Here is a 17755-nt window from a genome sequence, read left to right as displayed (position 1 = left end):
CAGTGTGCATGTGCAATCACAGCACTCCCACACATGTAATTACAGTATGAATTTGCAAAACAGCTCACACGCACGGAATCACAGCACACACGTGGAGTTACATTCACGTGTGTGAATGTGCAATCACAGCACACATATGGAATCACAGCACACGTGGAATCACAGCACAGACACGGAATTACAGCATGAATGTGTGATCACAGCACACTCACAAACATGGAATCACAGGACAACAGGCAACTGCAGCATGAACATGCAATCACAGCACCCACGGAATCACAGCACCCATACATGGAATTCCATGTGAAGCTTCAATCACAGCACACAAACATGAATCACAGCATAAACACAGATGAATGTGTGATCTCAGCACAACCACACACACACACACACACACACTCCTGGTCACCTTTCCTGCCCCCCTGCCCCGGTGCCAGTCACACACCCCCTCCACACCCCTCCCATACCCACAGATGAGCACCTGCAGGGGCACCAACCTCTCCCCCCTCGCACACACAGTCACCAGACACACAGGCATATTTTATTGCAGCTGTCAGGAACATGAAAAACCTTTCTGCCAGCACTCAGCACGGGCAATTTATGAGCCTGGTCTGTTTGAGTGAGGAGAGGGGGGGGGTGGGGATCAGAGAAGAAATGATGGAGAGAAAAATGGCCCATAATTGTTCGCCATGATTTACACTGTAGTCCATTTGCAGCCTATTCTTTTTTTGGAGCCTCACACACACAGATCCCTCTCCCGCTCTCCTTCACGTTGGGGTCCTGAGCCGGCCCAGCTGGAGGAAGGCAGCGATCAGAGTTCAGTTGTGCAGACAGAGCTAAAGTAAACAGCCGTGGTCATTCAGCAGGCAGTTAGCAGCCTTTGGACAGATGAGCAGGGCTTTGCAGGACCACACACGCAAAGCCCTGCAGACCACACAGGGACCGGGCGCGTTGGCTTTGCACGCAACGCATGCAGGGGGACACCCCCCTCCCAGCGCCTGGGCTGGGGCTGCGCGGGGTCTCCAGTCCCCGGCCGGCCCGGGAAGCGTTTCCTGCCCCGGTCCCTCCTGCTCGCAGGGTGATTAACTCCGTCACCCGGCCCGGAGAGCATGGTATACATTCCATCGGCAGAAGACATAGTGTACTCCTGGAAAAATGCCACTGCTACTTCCACAGCTCATAAAGTCATCTGCTGACCTTCTCCTTTCTGCCTTCCAGTTCGGCCCCATCGGTCTCCTACCTCTCACTGTCACCTCCATTGCTCACTAATGAGGTACCAAAACGGAGTTAGTAGCCTGTTTCCCCCCACTTTTTGATCAGAAAACCCTTTTAGGGAGCAATGCTGTGTGACAAGGCTGAAAACCCTCTTGGCCATTCCTAACGATGGCTGGGAAAACCCTTCCCTGTGCAGGTCTGCACATATAGTCAAGTCACCTGGCAATATAAAGGTACCAGCGTGCTCAGGCACAGAACAGCATCCTTCCTCCTTGAGCAAATGCCAAGATGAATGGTAGAAACATCCTTGAACCCCAGGATGAAGGTAGAAGGATCTTTAAACCCCAGGATGAAAGCAGAAGCATCCTTGAACCCCACTGAGCCATTGGGCCCATGTATTCCTCTAGTCTTTATAGCATTTGCAAGCATTCCCAAAATCCCTTCCCTCCATCCCAGCCTGTTTTCAGGTGTTGAACACCATCCCTCCATCTGGTGTAACTGGGTTTTGTGGCTCAGAAAGTGTTGCTTCTTTGGTTCTCTGAATGGACTGATTCAGAGCCCTGGAGGTGTCAGCACTGAAAAGCCCTAACAGCTCTTTATACCCACCCTGACCCACACGTCCAGGGTCCCTCCTGGACACACTACAGGGTCAGGCAGCTGTTCCAGCACTGCCTGCTCCTGGCTGGCTGAGCAGACCCCTTGCTTCAGAAGAAGTAGGGATTTCCTGGAAATGGCTGGAGTAGAAAGAGGATGGAGGTCAGAGGAAGAGCCTGCCATCATTTCCAGTTCACTATTTCTAGCTCCCAATGGCACCTTTCAGCACATCACCTCTCCCAGCCCAGCTGAGATTTCACTCGTGGGGGGTGAGAACTCCCAGCTCGCCTCCTCTGTCATCTCCTCCAAAATCCTCCCTGAGCACTGAGCACAGCCTCCTTTTACTCTTCCTCATTCCTCATCCAAACACAACCGTGCGATTTCTACCTCCCCTCAAGAAACACCTCAGGTTCCCCCGCAATCCGAGCACAGCTCCAAGGGGAAGCTCCCTGTGCCTCCATTCCCTCCCGCAGCAACCTCGGAGCTGCAGCCGGGCCAGCGCATGAGATTATAAAACAGATCAGTGTTCGCTGGAGTGAACCCTGAGAAATTACATTTGCCTGTCAGTATCATGTTAAAGCATAAGACAGACTCTCATTTTCCCACTACTTTGGCTCCGAGGGCGTTTCGGTCCCCGCTGAGAAACATGAAGGTCGTGGCCTTCAGGTTTCCAGATCTGCCCTTACACACCATGGGAGATCTGACAACAGCCTTATTATTTATGTATCCAGGCAGGGGCTGGCTAATGAAACCCAGAGATTTTTATTGACACACATTGGGGCTCTGGGTAAGAGAAGCAATCTGGCGGTGGTTCACGTAAACACAGTGGCCATTCATTTGGGGTCAGTCCTACGGGTGGACTTTCTGTGCCAAGTTTGACAGCACTTAATTCACACCGGGGTCACACTTAAGCTTGTGAGCTGGTGATGTGCCCAGCAGGGTGGGTTAGAGCCAGTGCCAGGAGAGCTGAGTTTTCACTGGGTGTTTGGGGAGGATGAGTGACGAGATAGACTCAATCCCCTGCTGTAAATAAGGGGTAAAAAGTGGTTTTATAAATGTGGTCGCTGCTGGGGAGGGGGAAAGTGGTCATGAGAAATGTAAGATTTTTCACGGGTGATTAAGGAGAGGAAAAAGAGATGCAATTAATGACCTTTCTACCCAGAAAGGTATTAGGATTTCTCAGCCCAGAGCTGGTCCCTCTTATACTACCAATATCCACAGTGGAGTTTTTTTGGGTGGTATATTGAATATTATTTTGGTATTTTTGTTGTCCAGACTGCTTTGCTGCTGCTGCAAAAGGCTCCTACTTTGGGGTGTCCTGTGAAGTCCAGTTGTAAGGTCTCATCCCTTGTGCCCTGACCCTAACTCTACAGAGGGCTGCTGGGTCTATCCCGGGTTCAGGAGGAAAGCGAAGCTTTTCTTGGCAAGGAAATGACTCCTAAGTAGTCTCCTCACAAACCAGGAACATGTAGGAAAATTGTGGCAGAGCACATTTTAGTCTGGCGTTTAAAGGACTGAAAAATGATTGCAGTTTCCTCTGGCAGTTGCAGTGGGAGCCTGAAGATGTGACCTTTAAGGAGATTCTGTTTACTGGAGCCACGGGCTCGGAGCATTGCGTGATCCCGGCAGATCTCTGTTCTCTGCCTTGGCTCTGACCCCTCCGCCGGCCGCCCGGGCTCAGCGGCAGCCGGGAAACAATAGAGAGGATACCTTGCAAATACTGCCCAAGATAAATCACCCTGAGCCTTCCCCTCAGGATCTGAGCAGATGAGAATCACACATGGCTCTACATCCTCTGCCCGGCATCAGGCGTCTCCGCAAGGTGCAGGGCAAGAGCTGGTTTTTGGGTGGCGTGAAGGAGTCAATGCCAAGTTTTCCTTTCAGAGAGAAGCTGCCAAAGTCACAGAGTTAGGGTTTGTTTCTCAGAGGACTAAAGTGTTGGTGATGACAGGAGTCCTCCCTGCTCCAGGTTGAAGCCACTGCCAACTCGGCGTGTTCTGTGATTCTGTGACTGTGATTCAGCAGCCTCTTGAGTCACACTAATTCCATTATAAACCTGGACATATATTCCATTATACACATCTTATGCGCTCATTACAAGCACCCACCAAGTTGTCTTGCTGTAGGTGCAGCATTATGGTCCCTTCTGGAGCCTGGCACCAAAAATCTCCCACCTCTCCTCTATTTCTAAAAGGTTTTACAGCAAACAGCTACAGTTCAGTTGCTTATCACCTAACACCCAGGTCCCCTTTCCTCCTCCCTCCCTTTGCTTTCTTCCATCCAAAATGTCCTAATTCTCAAGAGTTAAAATAAAAAAAAAAATAAAATCTGCCTGAAAGGTGCATGTGAGGAATGTCATCCTTAATTATCCATGGGCTGAGGTCCAGTGCCAAATGACTCCTCCTGCAACTTCACCGAGGGCTGGAGCAGTGTATTAACAGAGAGTTTGGACTGGTGGGATCTATTTGTAATTCGTGAGGAAATCTTAGGACCTGCTTTTCCTGCAAGAGACTAAATACAGCCTGTCCTGAAACAATGCTGAAAGGGCTCTCACTGCAAAACCCACTTTCTAGTAAACGGGAGATGTAAATTTAGATCTGGCCCTTTTTTCTGATGCTGCCTTTTTGTCATTGCTGGAGGCATCAATTGCTTCTATTACAGCTTGTTAATAGTTATAGACCCCTGTTTCACGTTGAAAAGAGCTATTAATGGCCAAAAATGCTGTTACTTTTTTTCCATTTCCCAACTGTCTTGTTTTATGATATCCAGTGTCTTCCTCTGCTGCGCGTCCCTGTGTCTGTGTGTGTCCTGTGTGTGGTTGAGACTGGGAATAGCCAGTCTGCTTCAACTTCCTCTCCCTGGTGAATTAGAGTGGGTTACCTTGCCATGGAAATTTGGGATGGTTTCCTGAATTTCGGAGGAAAATATAAAAATTCTTTTTTCTTTTTGTCCTTTTTTTTTTAGCTCCAGGGTCTATTCTGAGGCACAGAGCAGCCCAGCCACGTGCAGCAGCTCACGTACACACCTCTTCCCTGAGGCTTCTTTGATGCTCACCCAAAAAGAAGAGCCAAAAGACTCTGTGCCCATCCCTCTTTTCCTGACCCAGATACTGGTGGCTTCCCAAGATACTGGGACAGGATGCAATGAGTCCCTCGGGGTTCAGAGGGGCCTTGCTTGCTGCGTCCCCAAGACAAGATGGAGAAGGACCTTCAGTGGCCCATCCCGTGCTTTCTCCTGCTGCTGCCACCTCCACCTCCAAGGCTGGTGTAGGATTTAGGATACACTAAGGCCACTGGGATGGTACCTGCTGAACATCCTTTCCCTCTGCCAAAAATTCCTCTGGAATAAGGATATAGTTTCTCTAGGGAGGGCTGTTTTTATCCTCACTGTGGATGAGGATGGCCAACAAGCAGGAATATATTTCTTTTGCTCCTTTTCCCATGGATAGAGTATAATAATTGCAGAAGTTTGCAGAAAGACTTGCTCCTGGGAATTTGAGAGATCCCTGCAGAGGAGGGGGAGACACCTGGACCTCAAAAAATTCCTCCTTTGCCTAAAAGGATGTTCTGAAACTATACTGAGATTTTAGGGAAGTATTTGTAAGATTCCTCTTATGTTTTTGAGGAACCTCTCACAAAAACCTGGAAGCCCTGTGGTGCAATTGAGGTCAGATGGCACTACCAGGGGAGCCAGAAGCCACCTCCTCCCTTCCATTCCTTCCTCTCCTCATCCCCTCCTATGCAAACCAAAACAAGAGGAAAAGCTTTTAGCCCCAAGTCTTTGCTAATAAATTGGTGTATCTATAACATAGAATTATGCTTAGTGTCTCCCAGTTTAGTTTGAACACTAAATGAGCAGCCGGATAGGTTTTCTTGCAATTATAGGATGACATTTAGTTTGCAGTTGATTTGGTAATGGATAACCTCAGTTTTATTAATTTCCTTTCTGTTGAAAATCAAGAGATCAGGGTAGAATGCAGCATGTGATCACTCTCCAAACCAAAGTATTTCAAATTAAGGCACATATAATGTATCTACCAGGGCCCAAAGTTATTTTCAGGAAGGTGTAAGGGGAGATTGTCTCCTTTTGGTTGCAAACAGAAAATTAACTCTTTCACTGCTCTGCTACATAACAAGAAGCTTTTTGTTAGGGAGGCACCATGGCCTGGGGGTTTGCCAGAGTTGGTTTGGACTAAATAACCAGGAGAAAGGGAAAAAAAGGTATGTGAGAAACCAGCTCGAGCTCCAGAAGATCCACCAATACCAAATGTGGCATTTATGGGGAGGATGATGTGCTGCTGGAAGACCTGGTCTAGTGGAAGGTGTCGCTGCCCATGGCAGAGGGGGGTGGAATAAAATGGTCTTTAAGGTTCTTTCCAACTCAAACCCTTCCATGATTCTATGCCTAAGATCCTAGGTTTTTGGAGAAGCAGGGAGCAAACCTGCAGCTGAGCCTCCTTCTTTTGATTAAATATTTGTAAAATTGAAAGTTTCTTCAAGATGAAGCCACTGTGACAGAAGGGCAATTATTGCACTTTTAGATATTATGAAACTTTTGTTGAAAGTGACAATATGTTATGACAATAACTTGCACGATCTAGGTGTAAATACCTGTCTTGGTTTAGTCACCTGTTGTGAAAAGAGTGTGTCCCCACCATGCTGGAAGTGTTTCAGAGGTGTTCTGTGCTGCTGTTGGAGCAAAATAAAGTTACTCTGCCCCCGAAGTCCCTGCCCTGCTGAATGAAGCACTTCCAGCTTCAGACTGCGGGGCTCCTCCTGATCTCAGATCTAATCACTCTGGGCAGCCAAGACATTAATCCCTGGAGACTCGGAGCTGCCTGCACTAATAAATGAGGCATCGTTTGGAAAGCAGTGAAATTTGGACAGGACTCTCCTTGGCTCAGTCCAGCTCCTCACATTCCAGGCGCACACAGGCCGCTCACGGAAGATTTATGCATTCAAACAGGAGAATAACCTCCTGCATATTTATTAACATACAACTTGGATATAGCTTTGTTTCCTTCCCCTCCACACCCTCGGTGCCTATAATTACTGCAAGGCTGAGCCAGCCAACCTCCCTGCCCAAAATGCCCCCAAAGGGTGGGTTTAATGCCATTTTTCTTTGCCCAGGTAAACTTTCCTTTGGTGTTTCTGCAAATTCATTTTCTCCCAGCATCACAATAAGAGATCTGGCCACAATATTTCTTCTGCTGTCCAAATCTGTGCTTGTAACACAGGGGTTTGCTCCTCTTCCTCTTTAAAAAATAAAAAACCTGAGTGGTCCTAATAATAATGTTGAACTGAGTGTAATATTTAAGAGAAAGAAGCAATGGCTTTTCCAAATGCCTTTTAAAAATCGGTACAAATTAAACTGCACCTTTTCTGAAGTTTGAGAGATGATGTCACACCAGCAGATCCCTCTACCCAGGAATGTGAATATTTGTTCTTTAAATAACTGGACCTTGACCAAACTCTATGGAAATGAAAGAAAATCATTGACTTCCATATGTTTGGAATAGTGTCTTGATTAAGCTTTCTTTTTAATTAATTGGAAAAGCTAAATGAACTGTCAGTGTCCTGCATCTGCTTGAAAGTCCTGGTCAGGCTTTTATTAATTTACACTCTGTGTTTTTGGATACATCAGTCTAACTCAGCCTTGATTGCAAATGTAGGAACAATTTGTCTTTTAGATCCCCTCCAACATGACATTTGCTTCCTGCCAGGATTACAAAGAATTTAGGAGCGAGTATTCACACCCAGGTTGAATTCCTACCATTTACAGAATCCAGCTTTGACCTGTATTTATGCAGCTTTTTCTACTTGTGAAAAACCATGTTTAGATGTCTGCAGCTTCCCTGGATACCTGCTGTGTGCAGAGCTTCGTGTGTGTCTTTGTGCTGTGTGGATGCTACAGATATTCCTTGGAAAAAGCGTGAAGGTTTAAAATTATGCCTGTGTGTCAGTGAAGGAAGATCATATGGATAAAAGGAATCTGAAAAGAAAAAGTTATTTTTAAAAAAAAAGAAAGAGAAATTCTCATGATGAATATAAAATTAAGAGATCAAGAAATAGCTTGATAGCTCTTCCTTCCTACTTTCCTTGTTAGAATATACTTTCCAGACACAGTAAAATGGTTTATTTGAAGGAAATCAGAAATACATTTAGGGCTGCTGGGTTATTTCATTTTTGATTTGCAAGGAGACATGATCTGAAGCAGAAATGCTGCTTTTTGAGTGGAAAAAGGGTGAGCTGTAGCACGTAACTGTGTAAACGAAGGATTGGGTAGCCAAAGGTAGTTTTTACTGTTTTACAGGCAACAACATTAAGGGCACAGAGGAGAGAATTCCCAGATACTCAGGCAGAGACAAAGAAAAGAATGAGACCTGGACCTTCCTTGAACAACAGTGCCAGTGTGCAGTGAAATTTTCATTACTTGCCTGAGTTTGTATTTATGAATTCTGATTTACCTCATCACAGTGCTCTAATAAATTAATAAATTGACCTGTACCTGCATTTATATGTGTACATATGCACGGGTTTATTTTTCCATGAATTTTTATATTGTACACTATGCACAGAAGACAGTTGTGAATCAGATATTAGATAGTTTAGTATCACCAAGAGGAATTTGGAGAGTGAAAAGAAAGCTTAAGTCCCCTGTATTTCACTTTATGTGGGTTTCCTATCCCTGTTCTGGGAAGGAATCTGCCACCTCCCTCTTTTAAATCCCATTTTGAAGCTAAACCCCTTCTCCACCCTCCATCTTCCCTGACACAGCCTTTGCCCAAGCGATAAACTTTCCTTTCAAAACAAAGAAGGAGAAGCCGTGTCTGGCCACGGGCTGCCAGCCCTGTGATCCCTGTGATCCCCCAGCTCCAGAAGCATCCCTCAAACTGAAGGATTCGCCCCCAGATGCATTCGCCCTCCACAGCTGTGCCCAGTGATAAGGGACAGAGCCGGGTGGATTCCTGGTCCTCTCCGGATCGCGGGGATTTGCTCCTCACTCCAGCGGGGTCGGAATTTCACCCCGTTATCTCCTTCTGCTGCAGGTCTGCTTTCGCTGGTGTTTTACATACTGTTTTACACACTGTGGTTGAACGTGTCCATCTGGTTGTTCCTGCAGCAATATTAATTTATAATTATAGCCACTCGTTATCCGATGATTTAATCCTGGGGTTATAAAAATAACAATACATATATAAGCTTTGTAATACTTCAAATAAAATTAACCAAATACTATTTTTTCCCCTCTCTCCATAGCAATTAAAGAGACAGAGATTTTTCTGAGAGTCTGGAAGTTCAGCTTGGAGCTTGTTAAATCAACCCCAACCTTATCTAAACCTCCCTGGAATTGCATGATAACAAAATCTTATCGCTCGTCGTTTACAGCCCAGCAAGAAGAGCCTCTTTTTTTCTTCTCCATTTCCTGCTACTTCTGCTGCATCAGCTCAGAGTAGCAACCCCCCAAAATTCTGATTCCCCTTTCTGAAATATAACTGCAACCACACAGCAATAAAAAAAAAGGAGTCAGTTGAAGTCCTTCACACTTAAAAATATATATATATATATTTGATGTCAGATGCTGGTAAAGAGGCAGGTCGGTGCTTTTATTTGATTTCAACAGGTTTTTCCCATCTGGTGAGACAAGTTTCAAATAAAAACCTTGGACATTTTGGATATGAAATGTTTGGCAAAATCCAGGCGTTGGAACATCTGTTTAAACCTGATTTAAGTCCTGCTTTCCCCTCCTGAACCACCACCCCCCAGCGCATCTGGGATTGCTTTCTCCCTTATCTCCTCGATTCCAATTACAACACCCTCTTGTCTGTGGTTTCACTCTTCATTATGAAATCAAGTTTTATTTTTCAAACCCAGTGAAAACAACTTAATTAAGCACCACAAACAAGATACCACAGAGGGATTCTGCCCCTCCTCTACCCAGGGGTGAAGAAGTTCATTTATTACAAAATATGATGCACAAGTTGTTTAAAACAAACATGAGATTTTTGGGGGGTGGATTATCCGGTTTCAGTCACCGCAGAGCTCCGTGCTCTTATCGGTTTATCTCCAGCTTTAACCTGGAGAAAAAACCTTCATTGCTCCTATAAATAGGCAAATAGAACATGTAATTCTCCAGAAGGGAGCAGTGGTGCTCACCCGCCGCAGCCCCGCCGCCCTCCTTCATCCGGACACCGGCCGAGGGGGCTCCCGAAGACCCCGGAGGTTCCTCTCCCGCCGGGAATGCCGGGGGAAGCGAGGGCTGAGGGTGATTAGGGTGGAAAGCCAGCACGGGAGGACTGGGGAGACACAAATGCCCTCAAGACACTGATAAATGACCGTATTGTTGCTCCCTGCGGTTTAAAGGGGAAGGGAAAGGGCAGAGGGAGAGATAAGGAAGGGGAATGAGAAGTAGAAGAGGCCAACAACAGGTCCAAACCCGCCGTGATTTTGCAATCTGGCAACTTCTCTGAGTCCTACTTTCTTTTTCTCTTTTTTTTTTTTTTTTTTTTTTTTTTTTTTCTCCCTGCTGGATTTGTTCTCTGTGCTGAATCTGAGGGGGTAGAATGCTTCAAAATCCATCTGAAATCCTTGCTGCACAGCACTGCAGCTGGGAAGAAGAGAAAATTCTTTCCAAGGGTGAGTTGCTACAGCCCTGCATCAGCCAAAGTGGCTCCTAAAAACACCCCTGTAAACCCAAACCCTTTTGCTCTTGATTACCCCAAATTTAAAACGGAGAACAGGAGCAGCCCAGGTCCAAAATTCTCTGTGTATCAGCTTTCCTCAGCCCCATGACACGAAAACACGGCTAACAAAGATCTTTTGAGGGGAGCAGATGGAGTTTGAACCTTGGAGCCAAGTCCAGCCCAATCTTAATGAGGTCTAGAGGAGGTTTACCTAAGTTTGAAACTCATAACGGGGTCTTTTATGTGCATTCCTGCTCCCATGTGCGTGAGCGTGCGTGTCTGGGTATACACACACACACACACAGAGGTCATCCTTTAAAAAAAAAACCAGTTGTTTAGATAACAAAATAAAGTTACCTCACTCTTCCACTGGGAACACTTCAAATGTGGAGGGAGGGACATTTATTTAACTAAGGCAAACCACGATGGGTGACCACTGAGCGTGTGGGGACGTGCGTGTGAGAACAGCAGCGGCGTTTGTTGCCTTGGAAAAGAATTTCAAGGTGAAGGGAGTTTAAAAGGACATGAGTCTGTTAAAAATGAGCTCAAAAGTACCCCAAGCACAATCTGAAGGAAAGAGGTGTGTTGCTAGGAGTTGGATCTAATTAATACACGGCTAGGAGGAGACAACCATGAGGAAATGGGGTAAATAGTCTTCAGCTGGAACAATCTGTAAATCAGAGCCAGTAATGTTAGTGATGGTCACCAGCTTCCTCTGGAGATGGGCTGCAGTTTTCAGAAGGCTGTTGGAGAGCCAGTGTCCTGTGCTTCAGCTTTGAATGCATATTTCTTCACAAAAAAACCCTCAACCCTCCATATTTCCAGTGTTTTACTGTTGACTGGGAGGAAGCAGAGTGGCACTGATCTGTCTTTGTACCAGAGTAAATGTACAATGCACAGGGATGTAAACCTTGAGCTGTAAAACTTTTGTCCTCAAGTGCTCTGGAGATACCCAGTGCTGCCAGGGAAGGTGGATTTAACTCAAGTCCCAAGACTGCTTCATCTCCTGTCATTGGATCATCCACTGAAGGAGCACCTAGTGCAAATGGCATCCTGACCAGGGCCATCTCCAGAACATCATAGCCTGTCCTCAGTCATGTCCAGAAGATATTTGGGCTGCAGGTTCCCTTTTTGCCTGGAGATGGGAGGAAAAACAACCATCTCCAGATGTGATTTCCATGTAAGATGGGAGGCAAAACCCAATGCAGTCCTAGGTCAACACAGTTTGGGATTGACTGGTGCATCCATCAGTGGTATCAGACCAATGTTAAGGTAAGAGGTAAATGCAAGACCAGGCAACTACAGCAATCAGATAGATCTGTGGAAGTGAGGGGGAAAAAATAAAAAATACACAGATCATCTCTTTTTCACAATTTTATTGGGCTCTTCATTTAATTTTTCAGCCTTGGGAAGTTTCTGTTCACCCGTTCAATTCAGAGCAACTGAAGCTCAGCATTTTGCCCAGTGGAGAAGTGCGGAGAAGCTAATTTTGTTATAAAAATAATCTTTTATCTGTGCACAACAGTAATATTTATTCAGGAAGGGTACACAGACAGCAGGAGGTCAGCGCTCCCACTGCTTGGCTCAAAGGCTCCACCACGCTCTTTATTTTATTTTATTTCTTCCCTTTTTTTTTTTGACAATTCGTTCCCATAGATATTTATTTTCCTGAAAGCGTGTCTTGAGTTGATTTCACCCATCCTCAGTGCAAACCAACAAAACACAACAGTGCCTGGCCGGGTTGGGTGTTTTGGCTGACAGTTTAGGTTTCTAGTCGATGGTCCACACTGACCTATCGCCACAAACAAATAACCTCCCCGTGCCTTTCCACAACAAACACAGGCTTCATTCCTTCCATCCAAGCCTCGGGAACTTGTGGTGGCTGCAGTCGTACACACAGGCTTTCCTTGAGCTAAAATCTGCTGAGAACCAGGTAAGGTGTTGCAACTGTCCTCTTTCTTTTTTCTTCTCTTTTTTTTTTTTTTTTTTTTTAAGTACAAGGCAATATTTTTTTACGCTTCTCCTTTTCCCATTCCAGTCCTGGGAGGTGTTGATACCTCCTCCAGTATCTCTCCAACACGCACCGGAAACACATCAGTTAAGATCAGCCCTTTGTCAGCACAGAGATGCCAAAATCTAAATAAAATTCGTCATCTCGTTAAGAAGGAAGAGCAGAACTTGGCCCTCGGAGGTGTTGCCGTGTTCCCTTGACGTACCATCCACGATGTTCCACTCGGTGGGTGACGGAAAGGAGGGGGGAGGAGACGAGATTTAGGGGACATGAAAAAAAATTGGGTTGAAAAAGAGAGAAAATCCCTCTGTTTCGAGTGAACAGCCATAAACTTGAAGGCTGTGTTTCAACCTTATTAAAATCCTGCCTGTGCTCTAATGAAACAGGGATCTGTCAGTGGAGGAACTAAGGAGGATGTTATTACAATGTTCGCTGTCTCTTCCTATACATTTTCATCTCGTGTAGTGATATAGGCTTTTAAAAACCCTTTAAGCACCTGTAATACATTAACCTTTTCATCAAAATATCCTTTGAGCATAAGAAATTATGTTTATTTAAATTTTGCAATGGGGCAACGACAAAGTCCCTTCGCTATTTCCTGCTTCTGTTATTTGCACATGAAAAGCTTAGCCGGCAAATCCTGGTTAAGGGGCTGCATTTCGTTTAGGCTCCTCTCTCCCTCCCCAAAACATTTTGTCCTGCAGGTAATGCGGGACAGAGACCCATGCACATGGGGTTGGGGTGCTGCAACTCATGCTGCCGAAAAAATGGTGCTAAATACAGTAAAATAAGTTTATTTGGTTTTGTTTTGCTCCAGTTTAACCCGGGCAATGCAGTGTAACTCCCACCTCCAGGCAAGGATAACACTGTAGGATTATTTTAACTGTTTCTGCAGTGGTTCTGATGGAGCAAATCTTTGCTTATAGAAAGAAGATAAATCCCTGGGAGTCTCCCTGGGACTCACCGACCAGGAAAACAAAAATACAACAATTTTAGTCCCTTGTTTAGGCAGTTTCTTTGCCTTGTTGCAGGGTTGCTTTGCTCTGCAAAGAACACCACGTTTTGCTGATCAAACATGCCTTGAGCGATGCACGGTTGTGTCAGCAGAGAAAGGGGGAGTGAAAAGAGGGAGAAAAAGATGTGAGTTTGACAGACTTAATCTAAGCCCTGCTGAAAGACGGGGCTGAATCAGAGCACTGAGCGTGCCCGCGTCCGTCACCATCTTCTCGCCTTTCAAACCTCGGCCGTGGGTGTTCCCCTCTTGGACTGAGGGACGGGCTCTGCTGGTCTGACAGCTCTTCCTGGGCCTTAGCACACTGCCCATTTGCCCCATGCAGACACCAAGACTCTCTTGTGTTTGCGGCTGTAGAAAGTTGGGAAAAAATCCCTTTCTTGCCCTCTCTTGGAGCAGAATGGCTCTGATACCTCAGACCAGCTCCAAGCCCTCAGAGCTGCTCCAGGCAAGGTGTTTTTCCCTTAGGGTGACCTGAGGGGTGATTTTTGTCAGCAGCAGAGGCTGAGCAACCCTTGGATCTCCCTCAGCTCAGCCTGCCAGGGTGGTGGAGCAGAGGAGACGCTGTGGATGGATGGAGACAGACGGGGACAGTGGGAGGAAGCGCTCAGTTGACATTAGCGCGATGGGAACAACAACAATCCCGGCTGCTGTCATGTTTTGTTTTGTCTTCAAGGCACCATGGTGGTGGAGAGCTTTACAGAGGGGGCTGAGGAGGCTGGAGATGTGTTGCAGATGTTTAAGGGGGACCCCTCGCACATGGAGGAGGAGCCTGGCAGAAAACAGGGAGGTGCCTGTTCAAATGGAAAGGCAGGGATGGAGATGGGCTCTCAGCAGATCCAGAGGCCAGGTCTTGAATCTGAAGGACAGAGGAGAGCACGGGTAGGGATGGGCTGCAAGGTGAGGACAGGAAGAGAGCATTTGATGCAGCAGAGAAGAACCAGAGCATGAGGTACATAGAGAAGGGAGATACAGCCAAAGGGGCAAACTAGAAAAACCTCCTTTGCAGCAATATTCTGGAGATGAAGCAGCTGGAAATGCAGAGATATTCCCAGAGCCTTGGCATGACTTCTAAATATGTCTTAGCAGGGACCCTTGTGTCTGAGCTAATCTATTGGTTTCAGACTGAAAGAGAGTAGGTTTAGATTAGATTTTGGGGAAAAATTCTTCCCTGTGAGGGTGGTGAGGCCCTGGCACAGGTTGCCCAGAGAAGCTGTGGCTGCCCCATCCCTAGAAGTGTCCAAGGCCAGGTTGGGCAGGGCTTGGAGCAACCTGGGCTAGTGGAAAGTGTCCCTGCCCATGGCAGGGGGTTGGAATGAGTTGAGCTTTAGAGTCCCTCCCACCCAAATCATTCCATGATTCTATAATTCTACGCACTAGTTTGTCCAGGAGGGCTGTGCAAGGGATGTCCCAGAGAGACTGGGGGTATCCAGTGCTGGGAGGGGAAAGAGGTTGAAGGTAAGTCAGGCTCATGTCTCTCAGGATAAGTCAGGCTCATGTCTCTCAGGAATGGGTCTAGGGGAGCTGACTGAACCTAGAGGTAGAAAGGTGACCTTTTAAATGCCCCTTCCAGACCCACTTCTGTACAAATCTGTGTATGTGCAAATAGACAAATGAATAATTTCAGTGATTCTCTGTATAAATAGATTTATCTGTCTCCCCAATTTAATTCTGAGATTTCTATGTATACAGGCAGAGGGGAAACACTACCATTTTCTAGTTTTGCCTTGTCCTTCTCTGCACACATTTTGTTTTCTTTGAGTTTTCTCCAGGCTTAACCTCTTTCATCAACATTTTGCCTGCTACCCGCAAAGCACACTATTGGGATTCATCAGAACTGCAAGTGCAGAAAATTGGGGAGGAACCACCATTGAAACAAATACATCTGTATTTTTCTGGCTCTTTTTTTCTGCCTGAACAAAAGGTGGTCAGCACACTGGGAGTATTGACATCTCCAGTGGGAAGATCTGGATTTAGAAAAGAAAATTACAAGTGACATTTAATGACAGTTAATCTCATTACTATTATTATCATCATTATAATTATAATAATAAGTACTCTACCATACTACTACTACTATTTATTATTATTGTTATTATTATTATTATTTTACTTTACTTTCCATTCAGTGGTCCCAGAAAGTCTCTCCTTTAGAATTTCTCCTACAATCACTGGAAATCAAAGAGGACTGTGAACTAAGAGGAGCTGGTGGGGCCATACCTTGCTTTCTTGAGCAATGAGTGTGTTGCCAAACCCTTCCCAGGAAACAGCAATTGTAACCGAGCCTTCCAGCAAAATTTCACAGGGCTTTCTTCCCCAGCAGGATAAAATTAGCTGAGCTCTCTCGAGATGACAGCTAAGAACTCCAGCTTCCCTCAGATGACCTCAATGGAGTCATTTGTTGCTTAAATGACAGACAAACGCAGTAATTAGGTCTATTTAGTAAAGGGGAGGTGAAAGGTCAAACTACTGGGCAAACTGTCTCCACTGCTTGACTTGGTGACCAAGGCGGGGGTTTGTAGGGGGTGATGTTTGTACAACAACCTGACACGGGCAGCAGCCCGCCAGCAGGTCCCTGCTCGGCAGCAGGGGCTCCCAGTCGTGCTCAGAGCCTGAAATCCCCTGTTTCTACTAATAAAACCCTGAACTCACTCATTTGTGGCATAAGAGACTGGACCCAGAGGAAGGAAGAGCTGATGAAAAGATACGCGATTGTGTTACGGGGTTTGGGGTGGAGTAATCAGAAAGGGGATCTGTGGAGAGGGGTCAGGAGACATGGGTTGAGTTAAGTGGGAGATTACCAACCCTCCCCACCTCATTTCCCTCTTCCTCCCTGGCAATGCTTCCTTCTGTTCTCTTCGCTTATTTGTTTTTCTGAACTTCGTTGTGTTTTGTGTGACCAACCCGACAGTGCACCCAGCATGCCACACCTGGGTTTCTCCCTGCTGTTTTGGTTTGGGTGTCACAGCATGGAGTCTGAACATCATACATACATGGAAGCATTGCTTGCCATACATCCCAAATCTCCAGAAGACCCCTGAATCCAAATTTTTATCAGAAATGGTTATTTTTGGCAGAACAATGCAGTTGAGCTCCTGCTGGCTGTCCATCCTCAGGGCTCCCAGCAAACCAACACCCTTTTACCTGTGCAACGTTTGCAAGAATTCCCTTTGCTGTTTCATAAAGTTGGGTAACTCTATAGGATTTTTAAGTCATGGAAACTGTAAATGAAGAGATCCATTTTTCATAGAGAAGATGTTAGGGATGACTAACCCCTTGGTTTTGAACAAAAAGAGCTTGGAGTGTCCTCACCAGCAGCACTGGGCCATGTGTCTGCTAAAGTGCTGCATTTCTGGATCTTTCTCTGAATTTTCTTTGGGTTTCCCTGCTTTTATATTTTACCTGAGTGTGGATGGTGCTTAGGAATCATGTCAGGACCCTTCCTGTGGTCCATCACTGTGGCGGTCGCTGCTCTGAAGCGCACTCGGGTGTCCTGGCAACTCCCTCCACACCTTTCCTCTCCCACACCCCTTCCACCTGAGCCCCTGCCCGTCTCCCCCAGACCTCTCTGTAAAACTCCCTTCCTTTGGGAGGCCTCTTAACCCCTGTCTGCGGGGCCCCGTGAGGAGGTGGTGCTGATGCTGATGAGAGAGAGGGTCACAGAGAGCCGACGTGAGAGTGAAAAGAAAATTAGAAAACAAACAGAGGGGAGGTGGAAACGCGCCCGCCCTTGAAGTGCAAAGACACCCCCATCCCCCCCGAAAGGGGCTTATCTTCAAAAAAGAGCCCTTGCGATGATACAAGAAAGAACAGACTTCTCACACCTTGTCTTCACTTCCCGGAGATCCTATCAGCCAGAAGTGCCTGTGATCTCAGTCAGACCTCTCTACCTTGCCACTCGCCTTTCAAGTCTGCGGCAGCTGTTTTGCTAAGACGGAGACCTTCCCACTTCATCCTTTTCTTCCTCGGTGATGGCGAGTGAGAAGACAGGCGGTGTTTCTGACGTGCTTGGGGAGAGGTAAATGTCACTCCAAAGCCTTTCTTTTGTATATTTTCTCGTGGATGGATTAGTTTGTTTAAAGAGCATCTCCTATTTAACACCTCATTGAGCAAAAAAACACGTACGGACAAGATTTTTTTTTTAACTGGCTGCTTATAATGAGCTTAAAGTGCACACCAAGTACTTAAATAATTTGCTCAGTTTTCAGAAATACTGATCACACAGGAGTTATGCTCTGGG

General features: G+C 46.2%; 1 long non-coding RNA gene across 1 annotated transcript; it reads right to left on the bottom strand.

Moving 5' to 3' along the window:
* Window positions 1-15442: 15442 nt before the first annotated feature.
* On the bottom strand, window positions 15443-17499 carry LOC116793161. The gene is made up of 3 exons (XR_004359393.1): window positions 17340-17499; window positions 15736-15919; window positions 15443-15482 (listed from the first exon to the last, which is right to left on the bottom strand). It is a non-coding gene; the product is annotated as an uncharacterized LOC116793161 (long non-coding RNA).
* Between the last annotated feature and the right edge of the window lie 256 nt (window positions 17500-17755).

Source organism: Chiroxiphia lanceolata, chromosome 13 (assembly GCF_009829145.1).
Source record: "Chiroxiphia lanceolata isolate bChiLan1 chromosome 13, bChiLan1.pri, whole genome shotgun sequence".
NCBI classification, from domain to species: Eukaryota; Metazoa; Chordata; class Aves; order Passeriformes; family Pipridae; genus Chiroxiphia; species Chiroxiphia lanceolata.
This window is presented reverse-complemented; position numbering and strand designations above follow the sequence as displayed.